The 15517-nt window shown below is 42.5% G+C and overlaps 1 long non-coding RNA gene across 1 annotated transcript in view; it reads right to left on the reverse strand.

Annotated features, from left to right (window-relative positions):
• Positions 1-6610: 6610 nt before the first annotated feature.
• Positions 6611-15517, reverse strand: part of LOC133494224 (uncharacterized) — a 51310-nt gene continuing 42403 nt past the window's right edge. The window contains exon 3 of the long non-coding RNA XR_009793264.1: positions 6611-7176. This is a non-coding gene — a long non-coding RNA (uncharacterized LOC133494224). The remainder of the gene's footprint in view (positions 7177-15517) is intronic.

Below are 15517 nucleotides of genomic sequence, written 5' to 3' on the forward strand. Positions count from 1 at the left end.
AACATAGCAAAGAGTGATGGTTGTCAAAACACAGATTTGCAGTATTTTAGTGGTGAGCAGTGACAATAATATTCAACTTTCCGCAATGCAGCAGAAGTGGAAACCCTGCCAAATGGTCTCATCAGGATGATGTTGGAGAGAAGTGACACCAAATGTTGGTTGCATCATTAAACAGAGCTGAATTGAAGTATGTAAATTACCTGTTGCAACGAATAATATCTTTGCCCGCTGCATTCCTTGAAATATTATTTTAAGTTTGAGTAATGATATATGGGGAAAAAAGAGGGACATTGGTGGATGTTACATGTCATCAATCTTCACATTAAAAGAATCAACATATACTGTAAATGCAAAACTGAAATAGCGACTGAAAAAAAGAATCATTTTTACCTTTCTCAATGGCCTAGTTATGGTCCATCGCCCAGTACGGGATAGAGGGCTAAGCGCTACGTTAGGCAGCTACACTCTGATGTGTCCCTTCTGAGGACAAACGTCAAGGAGGGGAGACATAGACTTTGTCGCTGTCTTGAATGAAAGCCACAAAAAGAGGAAAGACCTTCCCTTCAAAGAGAGGCAAACTTCCAAGATGCAGATGTCTGGGACGTAAAGGTCACCCGAATCTTACGACTCTCAGTGATGCTAATGGGGCCTAATATGAAAAGTGAGTCTTATTCACATGTTGAAGTGCAACAATGAGACTTCATTGAGATGTAGCAGCCGCTTTAATGATAAGGCGGTCTGGACGCAGGCGGAGGGAAGATGGGAGGAAGATTCCCAAGGTGCTTTGACTCTATTCTTTTATTAATGACAGGAGGCCTTTTGTGGCCAGGCAGCATCGTTTGATGAATCATTATCATCCAGAAAATCAGTACAACTGATCATATGAAGAAGTTGTTTTGTGAAGCCGCTCTGGTGTCCATTGTGAGTTACTGTCATTCCCATTATCGGCAAATGAATCCTGGCATGTCAAAGGGGGGGGTTGACTGGGGGGTTATTTGCTCCAGTTAATGTATATTCATCTGTGGTTGGGCTACGAGCTTGTTCCGCCTGTAATGTGTAGCCACTTTGAAGTGCCCGACGACTGCGTGGCGGCAAGCATCAACCATGTTTACGTCAGTGTCTGTAGTCTGTTGCAGGTCCACTCAGAATGCATACAAATGTCTTTGGTTAGTAAATGCTGGTGACAACCTGTGGGAGAGTAGCATAAACAATACAAACATTTGTCTGACAATAACATCTATTGGGCGCTTCAGGAATTTCAATCCCTCTGCTGCCTTTAATGTCACTGTCTTGTTGCCTCGCCGATAGATGGCTGGGGGACACGATGCCCCATCAGGGCAGCATCTGCAGTCCGCCGACCGACCACTGGCCCTTCCGGCACTACCTGGGCCCTGGCATGGCCAGTAGCCATGATTTGGCAAAAGAGAGTGGGCTGGGGAAGGGAGAGGGGCATCTGCCATTGCTGTGATCCCACGTGTCCCCGGGCTGGACATTACAAATGAGTACAGACAGCTTTTTCATGGCCAACAGTCACATTTGCATGCATGCTTGTTTGAGGAGATTGGGACATCACAGTTTCATGAGGATGAAAATACTGAAGTTTCGTCACCTAGGAGGAGCAAATGCTTTGTGCTTGTTATTTCAACACAACACATTTGTAATGTCTTAAGCCAGCAATGTTCAAGTCCAATTTTAATTTAAAACAAACAAATGCAATATGAACTGTTCTTTCTGGCATTTCCTCATTAAGGCCTTTTTTCCAACAACCAATTTCGTTCAGTTGAGGTAGTGCACAATGTTTCACATTTTTGTTTTAAGAAGTTGGGAAAGTTACCTATACATCCATGCATCCATTTTCTGAGCTGCTTATCCTCACAAGGGTGGCGGGAGTCCTATCGCAGCTGGCAGGAGGCAGGGTACACCCTGAAATGGTTGCCAGCCAATCAGGGTACATGGAGACAGATAACAGTCGCACTCACAATCACACCTCGGGGCAATTTAGAGTCTCCAATTAATGCATGCATTCATGGGAGAAAACCCACGCAAGCACGAGGAGAACATACAAACTCCACACAGGCGGGCCTGGGATTGAACCCTGGAACAAAAAAAAAACAATAGCTGATGGATGGAAGTCAGTTACAGTATTTTCAACATTTTGAAAGCCATGTAAATTGTCAGACAACACGTGATGTAAACCTCCTGCTTTATAAAATCTAATATCCTTAAGTGGGTGAGCACAACTGCCAGTATGCAGTGAATTTTCTTAAAACTGTTGGAGAAATTATCCCGTTGGCTGACAACCAGTTCAAGGTGTACACCGCCTCTCACTCAGAGTTAGCTGGGAAGAGCTCCAGCATGCCTGTGACCCTGGTGAGGATAAGCAGTATGAAAAATTGATGGGTGGCCTGATGGAGACAAACTTTTAACAATCAAGCAATGAATATCTTCTTTGGACAGTTCTGAGATGAATTAATAGTCTTTAAATTTGAGCTACCTACTACCAAATTTTTGAGATGTCACTTTATGGTCAACAGTGAGCATGATGATGCGAAAACAGGATGAAAAGTTACTTTTTTGTAATTAAATGAACTGCTCAAAGGGTTGGGGTATTGAATTTTCTGTATTTTTGATATTAATCTTTTTTCTGCTTTTATCAATGGAAATATTGCTAAGTGTATGAATTATTGCCACAATGATTATTTCATCATCGTATTCTGTATTATATCTTCATCTAATTGTGTAGCCTACAACAGACCTTTATTAGAGTCCTACAATAACAAAACAAACATTGTCTATCAAACAAGTCTCTGGTCTTTAAAACCGATTACTGTATTTACTTTTTTAGTGGGTAGTTAAAGAGTTGCGTACAGTATCGTCAGCATGTGCTAGCGTCTATACTTTGGCCAGCTGCACACACACGCACACACACACACACACACACACACACACACACTCATGCATGGCCACCACCACCGCACCCTGGAGCTAGTGTGGCCGGGGGGTGAGGCACTAAGCAGGTCACATGTTGTCTTTCAGCCATATTTGGGTCAGGCCCGTGGCATTGGATGAAGCTTTATGCTCGCAAACACACAAGCCCAAAAGCCCCCTACAGTCACCCAACCTGCCCCCCACTCACACACACCTAAGCACATGCACAGATAGATGACACACATGGCTACTAGAAGCTTCACAGGGTGTGAAATTTCTAATTTCTACCAACTATGAACCTCAATCAGAATTAATTGAAATTCCCAAAAAGGTGCCAACGTTTGCCAAGCTAAAATCCAACATCCAATTCAATGTCACAGTTAAAATGGTCCAAAGTGTAAATGTATGTTGCACGGAATGTACATATGCTTGATTTAAAGATAATTTGATGAGGCTGTGGAACAAGGTAAAGTTGGAACAAAAGATCAGACTGTGAAGATGTTAAGCCTGTTTTTAAAAAGTCAACTTTCCCCAATTTTGGAAATGTATGCAAAACCAGGAGGCGATGCTCCCCTTCCTTAAAGATGAGGAGACCCACTCATCCATACACACACATTCATCTCACATGATGTGAAATTGGAATTGAACAAAATGCAGAAGTATACAGGAAAATAAAATGTGCTTTTTTTTTATCAGAAAGTCATTAAATGGAGAGGGGGCGGGGGACGAAGCGTACTGTGGCTATGAAATGTGATCAAATTTCAAATACATTTACACTCTTGGCAATTTCTACATTGCCTGGCAAAAGTGTGGTGACAAAACGGATTGTAGGTACGCTAAATGAGATGGCATATTTTATAGGTCACCAAAGGTCATCATGGTAACATCATGGTTCGGTTGACAAAAAAGGAGAACTAATACTTGCAGGTATGAAGAAATTAAACATGCACCTCTGTATGACCTCCGTGCCTCTCTACTTTTTCCTACTGCAGATAAAGCTGCTTCATCTGCATGCGGTGAGAGGGAGGCACTCTGCTGCTGTGAATTTCATCATCGGGAAGTTCAAAAACTTCTCCCCTGCGCCTGCTCTTTGCTTCTCCTTCCCATTCCGCAGCACATTCAAATGTGCAGGTTTGTTTTGGGGATAAAGTTGGCCGCTTTGATCAGGGCTAATTAGACAGCCTCGCCTCTCGTTCACTACCTATCGGGTTGCGCGGGTTATCGTCTTTGCCTGGCACTGGCCGAGGGTGCTGCGATCCTGGAGGAGCCTGCGCAAAGCCGTCTAAGGTGAGGAGTAAGCGTGATGAAAGGGCCACAGCCTTTCAAGCGCAGATCAATATGCTTCCCTCCTTTGCCAATGAGGGATCAAGAGTTTTAAACACAAAGGAGATTTTAGCATAAAGATCCAAACAATGATTCACGAAACCTTTCTCTCTGACAGCATTTTCCTTTTAAAACTACTCTCAAATTGGGCCTAGCACATATATATCTCCAAAATGCAATGCTCCTGTATTGCCACAACTGCTTCAATACCATCTAATGTCAGGCCTTATAATGCATGTAAAGATCACATAGGGACGATATTTTACAATTTTCTCTGCAATTCTGCGACCCTGTTTAGGCGAGTCATTTCTGATGGATTAGACCCAAGCAATCAAGAGCAAGAAGAAGTGAGAGGAAGTTGCAGGAGTATGTTTCCCTCTCCAGTAATTCATTTATGTGTTTAAAAGTCTTTGAGTGCACAGAGTAACTAAGCCTTTGTTGTGCTGTAAAAAAGCTCCGGCAGCTTCTGTGAGGAGACAAGCACTTTGCACAGAGCTACAAAGGCAGCGGCTGGGCCTCGGAAGAAAGGAAAAGTGAATGGCACCGCTGATAAAGTTGAGCAAATTAAGTCATTGACCTGCGGTGGAGATTAATAGCAAACAAGGTGCCCCAGCTTCACAAGTAATGAATATTCTTCAAACGACATGCAGAGGGGGACGGGTGAGTGTGGGGAGAGGGGCTGGGGGGTGGGGGTGGGGGGGGCTCGCAGTAGATAGCGTGGGTTTGATGGGGATGACATTGAAAGTTGCAGAGAACTGAGAATTCTGTCATTTTTCATTTGTATGCAAATTGGCTTGTTACACAAATTAACCCCTGAACCCCAGTGTCAGTCCTCATCTTAGGCAGAAGCTGGCACCCAACCGGGGCCCCTTGGCCACTGTGAACACCCACCAGCACATACCCTCTCAGGTCAGCTATAAACCTAGCAGAGTTACTGCTCTACAGCCCCAGTTACTCTTTTTTTTTTTTTTTTTACTCTTGTCGGAGGGATGATCTCAACTCAAACGCATCTGGGTGATCAGACTGATACCAGCAACATCACTTTGTGATTTTTTTTTTTTTTTAATCTTCTATGGCTTCATCACAAAAACACAATACTATGACTTGAATCCGAAAGAGGCAGCGGTGAAGACTTAAAAACCATCTCTAAGGACAAATGCGCAATTTACTGATCTCAATAGGTCATTGGTTATTGCAAGCAAGGATTTCACAACTCAATATGAAATATCTGTTCTGTGGAAATTCTCGTGTAACTGTTGACATTACATTTGCACCCTTTAAGATGAAGTTGAGGAAAACTTATTTCCACGTATCCACACACACACTCATGCACACGCTGCATCCTGGTGGCAAAAGCAGTGAGTAAATGGGTTTAAACAAACACGCAATCGTGCACATTGAGCGGCCACCGCCGGCTCTGCACTAAGTTTCCCTTCAAAGGAAACCCTCAGGATGGAGAAGTATAATCCACGCTCCTTTGAAGTACACGCTCCGAGTGTCTTTTGGCGAGCCCAATCTCAGCCCTTTGGCTTATTGGAGAGGAGTGGCGCCGCTCGGCCGGCTGGAGGTGGAGAGGCAGCACCTGGTGGTCCGCGCCGCATTGCACACATTTCATGGACTTGGGGAGCCCGGTTACCCGGGAGCATCGCCACCACAGCCGAGATGTAGAAATTGTGACTCGTAAAGACGACTTTAGAGTGGATTTTATAAAACCTGAGGGGAGGGAGGGCCAAGATGGAGTTGAACACGTTTATTTCCTTTAGGTTGGCTTTGTCTACCGTGTGTCATGATTGCTGTTTTTGTTCCATTTTGTTTTGATCGAGTTTAGATTGCCTCCATGTCTTTTTTTCCTGTCTGTTCATGTCTGCCCGTTATGCTTTGTCTACACCTGTTCTTGTCATTACTGGTCCCTAAGTATAAACTAATCAGCTCTTTCTAATGTGTTTCATTGTCTTGTCTGTTTTCGTTTTCTTCCTGGTTTCTGTTCTTTCTGTCTAAGTTAAATGTTCTACGCTGTCTGTCGTTCTGTGGTGGTCACTTCCCGTATGTTTATGTATCCAATTTGTAGCCTCTTTTTTTTTGGGCGGGGGGCTTTGTGAATCTTTTTTTTCCCCCCTTTGCTTTTGCCTTCTTGGCCACTTGGTTCCATCTGCCTTTTTATCTGAACTATACCATGACAACCCCCATCCCACCACCCTCCCCATAATGTGATATTTTAGATGAGATATTTAAACTTCCACTCAATGATGTTTTAATGTTGCAGAGACACTTTTAAATAATGCTTGCAAGTACCAGCCAGAGTGAAGTACTAAAATCAAAAGTAAGATTGCATGTAATGTACAATTCCATATGCTCCTTTGTACCAGAAAAAAAGTTGTAAACCACGAAGTGTGGACAGTGCCTCCCTATTGGTGTACTATTCTTTCAAAAAGATCAGAGAGGTTTTTTTTAAATCTATAAATAAGTCACAGCACCTTCCTTTAGGATAATGTTTTACACTGACCTGATGTCAAACCTGTGGCCAAGTCACGCTCAATTTAAACAAAGAATAAAGCAAGACGGTGCACACAAGTGCATTTGATGCAGCCGGCGGGAGATTAACAGTTTTCTGCAAATGATCCTCACCGACTGGCCAATCTGTTCAGCCAAGGCCTTGAATTCACGCAGACGGCGCCAATAGTGACACCAACTGCTGCGACAGAGAGGGAGAGTGCGCAGGAAGTTCCATGGCAAAGTGCCCGTCACGTGACCCATCTGTGTTTGGTGCTGGTCCAGCCATCTGGGGTTTCTTTCTCCCTCCTCAGCTTCCCCCTGACATAACTCGGTCCATCTTCCACCCGGGAGGTCACAAGTTGTCACTTATGGAAAAGCATAGAGTGAAATAACAGAACCAAATCTGGTTTGGTGGCAGGCCATTTGTACGCTCTGAGAAAAAAAAAAAAAACAACACAAATTAGTTTTTCCTTTCTGATTATGTTTGTGCAATCTTCAATAGTAATCGGATTTCCATACTGTATTCCACACTTTTTGTATGTTTTCAATATTTAATTTTGTGTGTTTTTTATTTTTTATTATTTTGATTTTATTTAATAATACTTTGTATTCCTCGTGTCAGTAACCTTATGAGCTGGACAGCTCTCATGGGATTTTTTACACACTGGCGTATTTGTAACTGTGATCTAGACAGCTTGATGACTGCAGATTGGCTACAATAGAGCATCAAATTTAAATGATTCAAGGGTCTTTGCAATGATTTCATAGCTCATGTTGTGAAGCCTACCTAACTTTGAAACATTTCTGTCAAATGGCGCTAATGCATTTAATTTAATGTTCGCATGCGCCATAATTGCTCTAATGCGCTCTCTCACTGAAGAAAACCTTAGCATTAGGCACAAAATTGAAATTTTGAAGTGAGCGGTAAAAATGACTGTGGGGGCAAAAAAAACCCATTAAATGTAATTTGTTCTGCATGGCAGTATGTGCGCGGAGGGGTGTGGCGAGACACGCTGTTATTAAGTCAGAAAGGTGGTGAGGTAAGCTATGACTTATCCAGATACACTCGCTGAGCAGGTGTACGCGCGCACACACGCGCACACAGACATCCTCTCATCCCTAAATACCAGTTTAATATCCAAAGAGGAGCTGGAGGCAGTGAGATGAGGAGGAGGACAGAGCAAAAGGACTAATGTGAAAAAGGATAGTGAGGAAAAGAAGAAACATGGTTAATCAAGATTTCAATGAGTGGCCTACTTCCTCTCCTGTGCCCTGTGACTTTCGTCTGTGTTATCTTATTATCCCTGGGTAAATAATAAAACTACGATACAATGTTACATGGTAGCAACATTCCAGAGAAACGATGTTACTGAGGAAGTAACGGAAGAAAGGACATGAGAAGATGGCAGTAAGAGGGGAGACAATGTAGGAAGCAGTGGGAGGAATGTGAGAGCCATCAGAAAACGGGAGGTAGAACAGCACGAGGGAAGAATGCGGCGAGGCCCCAGCAGACACAGGAAGATCAAACATTAAGTCCCACTCCTCTGAGGTATCTTAAAGCTGCTTTGTAATTGGAATTTAAAGACGTTCCTTCGGCGAGATGCCATCACGAGACGGAGCAAATGCAAGAAAACCATAAGCTCTGCGGTTGGGTGATGCAGATGCCTCTCGTTTTTGGGGATGTAACCGTGGGCACGACGGCATGCAGCATGTTGCTCAGAGCAGGAACAGATGGGGGACACTCGCCAGGGGGAGGATGAGTTCCGGTCAAAAAGAAGGCGAGAGGAGTAGCGTGACCGCCAACACGTCAGCCACATCCTCATCATCCAATTCCAGCTTTCCTTCCTCTGTGGTGGTTATTGCATTCAAAGGTGTTGCTGGACTGACTTCTTGGTTTTCTGTTGTCACAATCCTGAGGTTTTTGTTATTTCTGTAGATTCTTTGATTTATATATAATATATATATGGGCAACTGAGATACAACAATTAAAAGAAAACTATTTTTTTTAGACTATTTTACTCGCTGTACTTGTGTTAAAGCCTTTTTTTCAATCTCAATGACAATTTACAGGCAGTGGGCATTCTGATTTTTTTTTCAGAAGTGGACAATTCATCTGGTTATTAATCATTTTGTCAGATATTGCTATTCATATGTACAGTATATTGTATGTTTGAGTAAAATGAACATTTGCTTGAAATGATAAAAAACAACAGCGCTCCTAAACTCCACATACGAATCCTGTAAGGTCATTTGAAGGATTTATTTGCAGAAAATGGTCCATGGTCAAAGCTTTTTTTTTTTTTTGGAAAGAGATCCTATATATTTAGGCCAGCAGCACGGTGTGCGACAGGTTAGAGCGTCTGCCTCATGGTTCTGAGGACCCCAATTCAAGTCCTGGCCCCGCTTGTGTGGAGTGTGCATGTTCTCCCGGTGCCTGTGTGGGTTTTCTCCAGGTACTTTGGCTTCCTCTTACATCCCAAAAACATCCATTAATTGGAGACTCTAAATTCTTTGGTGTGATTGCATGTGCAAATGTTTGTTTCTATGTGCTCTGCGATTGGCTGGCAACCAACCAATGTACCTGCCCTTATGTCCAATGATAGCTAGTATAGGTTCCATCACTCCCATAACCCTTGTGAGGACAAGTGGCTCAGAAAATGGATGGATGGATCTGTTTTATATTAATTATATATTCATTCACTTTCTGTTACGCTTATCCTCATTAGGGTCACGGGCAAGCTGAAGTCTATCCCATCCATCTTTCGGTGAGAGGCGTGATAAACCCTGAACTGGTTGCTAGCCATGTGCAGGATACGTAGAAACAAACAACAATACAACACAGCTGTATATACAGTGAAGAAAATAAATATTTGAAAAACCCTCCCATATTCCTAGTTCTCCCACTTAGAAATCATGGAGGGTCTGAAATTTTCATTGTAGGTGCACGTCCACTGTGAAAGAGATAATCTAAAAAGAAAAATCCAGAAATCACAATGTATGATTTTTTTAACAATTTATTTGCATGATACAGTTGCAAATAAGTATTTGAACACCTGTCTATCAGCTAGAATCCTGACCCTCAAAGACCCGTTAGTACGCCTTTAAAAGTCAACCTCCACTCCATCCATTATGCATCTTCCTTATCCTCATAAGGGTCATGAGATAGTTGAAGACTCTCTGACTTTGGGCGAGAAGTCGGGTACAGCATAGACGGTCATCAGTCATTCGCAGGTCACGTATAAACTGACAACCGTTCATAACATTTACTGCTGTGGAGTCAATTACTTTATAAAGCATGTTTTTGGAATGTGGGAGGAAGTTAGAAAGCCCACTCAAGCAAAGGGAGAATATGCAGAGTTCACACAGGAAGCATTGATTCTAACCTCAAACATCAGAACTGTGAGGCAGACCTGCTAAACACTGGGCAACAGTGTTTCCCTATACAGTAAAAACTGTACATTTTTAAAAATGAAATGAAAAAATGAAAACACAAGGAATGTTTGCTCTAAGTTCACAGAGTACGCCTTTGTGTTCATTGCCGATGAATTTGGCATACTTCCAACCTTTTTAAAGTCCAGTTTCTTGGTATTTGATCATCATCCTTTGTAGTGGCTTCTCGCCAAAAAAATAAAAAATAATAAATAAAAAACTCAAACACCTCCCCTTTGGAAATAGCAAACGGTAATTCTGCCTGATTAAGGAGCTGAGTATGACCCAAGATATGACTTCCTCACCCACAGATTTTGTGAGCCATTGTTAAGTGTGGAAAAACACAAAACTGATTGAAGCTTTGAAGCTGATCCACATTCAAGTGGGATAATGGAAAGAAGGTTCAGATGGGTAGATTTTATTTTCTTAAGAATCATTAGGATTCCACAAAGTTTCAAAGAAGTCAAGTCAGGTGTATGATTTCCTTCCTCATCAGTTGCATTATTGAGAAATTTTAAAGTGATTTTTTTTTTTTTTTCCAGTGGCTACAAGAACTAGAAAAACTTTGAGACGGCATTATTGTTAATACTAACAAGCCGTAGCAACGACCAGGATATGTGTTGAAATTGTCAATTTGTTGCGTGGGCGTCAAAACAATAAAAACCAAAACGCTGTACATCTCTGGATCGCTCTTAGCGGGAATACCCACGATGCACTGGGTGGCTCTGGGCAAGGCAGCCTTAAACTAACTTGTTGCACGATTGTGTGGGAGGACTATTTGGATCATGCCCTCAAGTGCCCACGTTACTTTGCTGATGAGATTCACGTGCGATCACACACATAAAGAAAAGTTTTTGCAATATGACTTATGTTATTTTTTTTCCCCTTTTTTAAAATGCAATTTGTTTGTCAGGATAAAGTTGAAGCAAGATGGCGCAAGAGTGTTAAAGCGACACAGTCATAAATCACCTGACTTTTCGTCATCTTTCACACGTTTGCATATTGTCACCAGCATTTTGACAATCAGAACTACAGACAATCAGAACTACCCACACAGACACACGTGCACACACCGTCAGCAGGAGGTGTTAATTACTGAGTGATGTGGGGCCCAAAAAAAGGGGTGATCTCAGAAAAGACACAGAGATATAAGCACACACTTCTATTCTTCCAATTAAGAACAGTGACAGACGCCTTCACTGGCAAAAACATTCTTCCAGTGCTTGACGGAAGAAACCATCACCAACTTTTGAACATCAACAGGAAAATCAGATTCTTAATGTCTTAAGAACCATCAGGGTCACAAAACAACAATTTATTTCTGAAATCACCCTGACTGTAGTTTTATCAAAATAATTACTTTTTTTTTTTCCAAGAAGCATGTCCCTCAACCCTGTGCTCAGATTCAATGTTACCGATGAAAAATATTTAATGTCAGACCTGATAATTTTTGCTGCTCTTAAATATATAGTCTTTCATTAAATTAGAGTTTTAGGTTTGCTCAATGAACTACTACGATTGTCCGAGCAAATTTACGGATGTGATCTCATTGTCTTTAAAATGTGAAGATATGATTAAATTCTGTTGGGCGTGCAGCAAAATTAGCTCAACCAATGGACAACAATCGTTTGTCTGAATCTGTTTTCCACTCCAGGCTACCGCCCAGATGTCACACTGAATACATGACGGTGATGATGATGATGGACATGATGGACAACTTTCAGATTTAAATCGGATTCTTCAATAATCTAAGAATCTACAATGGTGAATGATCTATGAATCTAAAATGATTGATGATGTTTGAAGAAGTCCAGCAGAAAACCATGGAGTCCAAATAACCCCACTACCTATGGGTGACAGGTTAAATATTCCATCATTTTCTTTTTGTCTCCACAATAATCATAATCACTAGGAAATTCTGAATTATTTGGATACGTTAGTCAAAAGAAACATCAAGTACCATTTTATGAGCACTTTGGCTATGCAAACCTTTACCATATGGAACTTCCAAGAACTTCCAGCATCTGTGTGGTCTTCTGGTGACCAAAGAGTATGATTTTGTAGTTAACAGTTATAATACAAAACAGGCAATTCACTCGGTTGATGACTCCATTCACTCCCATAGTGAGTGAGTTGTTGAAAGAAGGTCTTCCAGTTTGTTCCAGTAGGAAAATGGGGTCCAAACAAAGACAGTGTGAACCGGAAATCATATATGGCATTACATATGGGACACATCAAATCATCTTTATGAGTACTGGTTTTCAAAGCCTCAAAGTGTTTGAAGGTACGTGGCGCCGCCGGTATGCAGCAGGCACAATCTTGCTGTCAATCTGGGTTTCATTTTGTTGGTGGGGTACTGTGGGCGGCTAGCAAGAAGAACAGGGGGGAGGATTTGTGGGCGCTACAGGTTTCAGACAGATGGGCCCTGTGTTAGGAGTGCACATGTACACACCACTCTGATCAGGTAAATATGTGGAAAGTTATTGGAGATAGATCTGGCCTGAGGCTATGCGTTTTATCACTGTCTCCCATGTGTCACAGATCCCTCGGCAGCCAACAGGGACCATGCCGCCGAAAGGAAAGGTAATGCGGCAATAATTAATTGAAAGGCTTGCATTCAACTACTGTACGTGATCCTTTCCGCCCCAAACTATTATTTTTTTTTAGTATCTGAATACACACCTACCTGTCATTTGGAACCCACGAAGCTCTCGTGCTCTGCACCTGTGCAATCCATTTTTCACAACGAACCGGGTCTCTTTCAAACTTATGAAGGGTGATTCAATTCTCCCGAGTGTTCAAGCAATGTCCTGCAATGCAAGGATCCGGCATTTTGGATAACACGATGGAACAATGAGCTACCTTCCCGGAGGTAAAACTAATGGAAACAAACGAGTCCACTTGGGGGCGCCGCTCTCCTTTACGTCACTTCCTGCTTTTTCTCAAAAACAAATCCATCGAGAGGATTTTCATGGCGGGAGTTACAAAAAGCTGTATACGTCAAAATCATGTTTTGTGGTGAAAAAACGCATAAGCCCATATTGGCTGACATTTTTTCATTAATAACATACTAAAAATCATCCGTTTCATGACACTTGACCTTTAATGTCTGCAAGCATTAGTTACCTGAAATTTTGAGGAAATTCCCAATTCATCCTTTCTTTTTGGATTACTCTTGAAACTATTATTTCCTGTTGGATGAATTCAATGAGCATGAATCACCCCAAAGCTGTTACTTACTCAAATTTAAGAACAAAATACTGAAGGGCAGGAGAAAGGTTGAAGGGTTGCCAGAGTCTGACTCTGAGTCAGAAATGTCACAACCTATTAGGAACAAATATGTGGATGTGAACAGGCAGCATAACCTGTTGCCAGTTAGATTTAACGTTCATCTGGTTGAATCAAGTCAAGTCCATTTTACATTTGTACAGCACCAATTCATTCCTCCTTTCACTTTCACGGTGGAGGGATTTATGTGTCCGAATGATCCGAAGTGCTAAGTTGTCTGGAGGGTCATGCCCCTGGTAGGGTCAGAAAACAGGTTCTAGGTGACCAGACAAAGCACAGTCCTAAAAACCCCTATGATGATACAATCAATGGAAATAGGTTTCCCTTCCCTGGACGTGGGACAATGGGGCCCCCCTATGGAGCCCGGCCTGGTGTTGGGGCTTGAAGGCGAGTATCTGGTGGCTGGGGCTGCACCCATGGGGTCCACAGGCCAAAAGGGGAACATGGTTCTCCCTTCTCATGGATTCCTCACCTGTGGGAGGGGTTAGCGGTGTTTGGTGCAGTGCAGTATGAGCTAGGCAGTGGCCGAAGGCAGGGACCTTGTCCATTCGATCACTGGTTGCAGAAGCTGCCTCTAGGGAGATGAAATACCACCTCACTGGCAGGAAAGGAGCCCGAGCTGGTTTGTGAGGTTGAAATGTCCCAACTCGATATAGTTGGGCTCACCTCCACACACAGCTTGGGCTTTGATGCCAATCCACTTGAGAATGACATATACCTCTGATCCCTATGACCGCTGAACATGATGAGATGATGACTCCATTGTGGCCAAAGACAGTTTTTATTCACCTGGTTCGTGCTGACAAGTTCTTTCCATGTTGGGCGATAACGTGTGCCCTGCAACTGACTGGCGACCACTTTAGGGAGTTGGCTGGGTGGGATAGGCTCCAGTACTCCCACGACCCTTGTGAGAATAAGATTTTTGGAATATGGATGGATGGATGTGTGATAACGTGAGTAAAAGAGGTAATAATTGTGGAGCACATTGTTTATTCATCTATACGTTTGTCAGCAGGCTTCTTTTATGGACAATAAAGACCAAAATTAATTCGCTTATCTGCATTTTTATCCAGATTAGCAACAAAATGTGAGTTCCTGTGTGGCAGAAAGGCTCACCCCTAATATTATATAGATAGAAACCAGTCAAAGTTTTTAGTGAATTATCTTAAAAATCAAACAACAAAGAGTGACCAAAACAATACTTCCTGCCTTCATGCTTTCATGCTCAGTGGAGGTATCAATGCAACAAAAACAGTGACGAATTTTGGCAGAGTCCTTCTTTTGTGACACAAATAAGGTGAGGAGATTATGTCACAGATGGGAGGCTTTTCATGGCGATAAAACCAAGTCAAGATAGCACGGGTTACTTGGGGATGAATGGAAGAACAATTAAAAGCAAGAACCTTGAGAAACATATGGACAATTTCTAGATGGTGCATTCCACATTCATAGTTGTGTGGTTTTCAAGCCATATGGAAGTGTTAAAGTGTTTGTCACCTTTAATTGACATCACAATGCGCGGGCTGAACTTTAAAAATGTGGTAAACTCGCGTCAGGGTACACGGGGGGAATGCTATGTTCTGTAGTTTCAGATTTTCATAACAGAGAGAAGCATAGCTTGCGGTAATGCGCGAGCTTCTCAAGCCAGAAAGGAGAATATAAGTGATTGCTGTCAGAATTAGAACAGTGAGAGCTGTGAAACAGAATACGTTATCAATACTGACTGGAGTTAGGTAGGATGACTCTCTCTTATGGGCTGAACGTAGGTCTTACTAAAACAACGGCAGCAAAGGAGAGGTGGGATGTAAAACTCTGGTTACGAATAGCTCTCCCTTGGACATTGGTTTTTAAAACAAGGATGTGGGTGGAGACACATGATTGATTAATGACTTACTTTTCCACTTTAAGGCCGCAGCTACTTTATGCTCGACTTCCAGTGGTGTTCATCTAAAATTAATTTATGAGGGAACGCTAAGGTAAGGCGGGATCGGCACTCGCCGGCACACTCAGGAGACAAGGTTGGTGTCAGGAGAGCTGGCGCTGTCTCGTGCGCATG

The sequence above is a fragment of the Syngnathoides biaculeatus genome, chromosome 2 (genome assembly GCF_019802595.1).
Source record: "Syngnathoides biaculeatus isolate LvHL_M chromosome 2, ASM1980259v1, whole genome shotgun sequence".
NCBI lineage: Eukaryota > Metazoa > Chordata > Actinopteri > Syngnathiformes > Syngnathidae > Syngnathoides > Syngnathoides biaculeatus.